Here is a 3,503-nt window from a genome sequence, read left to right as displayed (position 1 = left end):
CATTGTATGCTCCCTCCTGACTAATGACATGAATGATGGTTAATGTTGTAGTAGCAGTTAGGCCTTAATTGCTACTTGGCATTTTCATTTGCTTTATTTGGTGGATTGACAGTGTTAGAGTTCTTCGATTTAGTGCTTACATTATCTTTAATGTGGTTTCCTTTCGTTTGATTTTCCAGTATGTGCTGTGAATTTGTTTAATTTTTTAGTTGAGCAGCAGTATGAAGTGGTATGTTTTCCAAAACCATTGCTTGAACCAGAGACCTAAGTGGGGTGTCAGGTTAAGCGGGCATTTCAGGTCACTTTGCTTTTGGCAGTTTCTATCTGGCTGCTCTACTGGGTAACACACACAATAATGTGGTGAGAAGAAGCTCAGCAGTGAGCATCGAAGCATGGTTTTGGGACATAAAGGGGATCTGGGGTCTACTGAAGGGGTTGAGTAAAGTGCATCATGTTGGAGAAGGTGAAAGGAAAGAAGAGATGGAGGTGGTGGAGATGATAAGCGTGATAAAAATGTTGATAATAGGGCCCAAAGAATTACTAATGATGAGAAAGAAATGAAGGAACTGGGAACTAAAGATAGGGAATTAGTGAGAAGTGAGGAAACTAATCTAGGTACTAGTGGAAACTCAAGTTTAATCTTAGGTGAGTCTTTAGCTCAGAAAGGAAGAGCGTTTGGATTTGTTTCCAAAAGATGATGGTTCGACTCCATCAAGACTCATGTATCTTTTCTCTTGGAATTTTAATAGCTTAATAGTTTCTTGGTGCACTTTTATAAAAAAAATTGAGCCTCGGATAGTCAATTGCATTGATGCAAAAGGAATTAGGTTGATGAATAGATATATTTGTTGCAGAAGCTTGATTTTATTCAAGATAAAGCTGAAGTCTCGATTAAGCAAGGGAGCACTATTACAACTTGAACTTTTAACTAAAAGCTAATAAGAACTTCATACCCAAAAAAAAATAAAAAATATAAGAACTTCAAAAGCAAACTACTATCTAGCCTCCAGCTAACCCAAAGTTTTGGCTGGTGGACCCAGCTGACATTCACTTAAGGCATGTCTGAAAAACATGAGAAAAGGCCAGTCAAGGCCTGCTTGCCTCCGAGAATCTAAGGTCTGTTTTTCATAACTTTCCTGTAAGAGTATATTTTGTTGGGTTATGAAAAATCCACCGAATAGAACAATCAGTAAATAAAAGAAAAGAAGAACACAAGAATTTACGTGGAAAACCCTTAAAGGAAAAAAAAACCACGGGCAAGAGAGAAAACTCTACTATAGATAAAAAAATATAAAAGAATGAAGATTTTAAGATGAATTACATGTAGAGGGGGAGGCATCCTTTTATAGCCTCTTCCTATCCTACCTTCTCCCACATCTACTCGAACTGGGACTAAAACTCTCAACAAACTCTCACTTCTTTATGATGTGGGATAACAACTCCTACTTCTAGATGTGGGACTAAGGCTATTTTTGGTATCAATTATCATTGTCTATTATGCCTATTTAAAAAAAATAAGTACAAGAATTCATTATTGGTCAAGAATGAAAAATGGTTTGGTGAATGTTCTCAAAAATAAATTATTGAATGAAAAATAAGTTTGGTGTCAAAATAAAAAATTATTAATAAATAATAATGAGCAAGTGATAAAAGAGGGAAAAAGTATAAATTTTATAAAAATGTGTATTGACTATTTTATCCTCATCTTAACCATAAATTTTAAGTAAACTTGTGCATAAATGAATAAAATGAAAATTTCACCATAAATCATAATAGACAAAAAGTTCATTGTGGATTTTGGAAGTTTTTCTATTATTTTAAATAAAACTAAAACTGATAATAGATGCCAAACAACTTAAAATAATGGGAAAAAAAATCTCATAATTGAGAATGATAATTGATACAAAAAAGAGCCTAAGACTATACAACAATCTCCCATTTAAAGATTAGATTGAGAACCAATTAATCTCCACACCATTTTCTATCTTGCCACCACCATGCTGTTTACGTCTCTGTCAAGCCATACAAGAATCTGTACCAAATGAACTTGTCAGTGTTGATTGCCTTTGTCAATGCATCTGCTAGATTATCTTTCGTGTGGATTTTCTGCACATTCACCCTTCCGTCTTCCACCACTTCACGAACAAAATGATATTGTACTTCTATGTGTTTTGTCTTGGAATGAAAAGATGGATTCCTTGCAATGTGCAAGGCACTCTGACTGTCATAATACAAGAGAATCTTCTCGTGTTTGTGCCCAAGTTCTTCCATGAATCTTCTTATCCAGATTGCTTCTTTACAAGCTTGTGTAGCTGTCATATACTCAACTTCTGCTATAGACAGTGCTACAACTGTCTGTAGTTTAAATACCCAGCTCACATCTCCTCTTGCAATTGTAAACACATACAGTAGTGGATCTCCTTTTATCAAGATCACCTGCAAAATCAGAATCAACATATCCTCTGACAGTAAATTCAGATCCTCCATAACATAAAGCAGCATCTGAGGTTCCTTTAACATATTTTAAGATCCTCTTCACAGTAATCCAATGCTCTCGTCCTGGATTCGCCATGTGACGACTAACCACTCCCATTGCATGTGCAATGTCTGGCCTTGTACATATCATAGCGAACATCAGACTCCCCACTGCTGATGCATACGATATTCGACACATCTTCATCCTCTCTGCTTCATTGCTAGGACACATACTTGAGGATAACTTGAAATTAACAGGAAGCGGGGTAGAAACTGGCTTACAGTCTTGCATATTGAAGCGGCGCAAGATTTTCTTTAAGTAACTCTTCTGAGATAGCCAAATCTTCCTGTTATTTCTGTCTCGGTGAATTTACATCCCTAGAATCTTGTTTGCGGGTCCCAAGTCCTTCATTTCAAATTCCCTAGCCAACTGAGCCTTTAATTCTATGATATGATTTTTTTTTGGGCCTGATACCAACATATCATCAACATACAACAGCAAAATAATGAAGTCATCACCACCAAACCTCTTGTAATATGCACAAGGGTCTGAAGCAAGTCTGTTGTATCCAAGGCTCAATATGAAGGAATCAAATCTCTTATACCAACATCTTGGCACCTGTTTTAAGCCGTATAGAGATTTGTTCAACCTGCAAACCAAGTTCTTCTTTTCTGGTTCTTCAAAACCTTCTGGTTGGAGCATATAAATTTCTTCTTCAAGATCTCCATGAAGAAATGTAGTTTTTACATCTAACTGCTCAAGATGTAGATCAAACGTAGCACAAAATGCCAAAACCATATGGACAGTAGTAAGTCGAACTACTAGAGAAAAGATTTATGTAAAATCGACATCTTCTTTCTAAGCATATCCTTTGATCACCAATCTTGCACGATACCGCTCTACTTGATCATCACTGTTTCATTTGATCTTGTAAACCGATTTGTTACCAATGGACTTCCTTCCGTGCAGCAAAGGTACAAGCTCCCACGTCTTATTCTTATGAAGAGCTTCTAGTTCTTCCTACATA

The sequence above is a fragment of the Hakea prostrata genome, chromosome 2 (assembly GCF_041222555.1).
Source record: "Hakea prostrata isolate BN-2017 chromosome 2, UWA_Hpros_2, whole genome shotgun sequence".
Lineage (NCBI taxonomy): Eukaryota > Viridiplantae > Streptophyta > Magnoliopsida > Proteales > Proteaceae > Hakea > Hakea prostrata.
Note: the sequence above shows the minus strand (reverse complement) of the source record.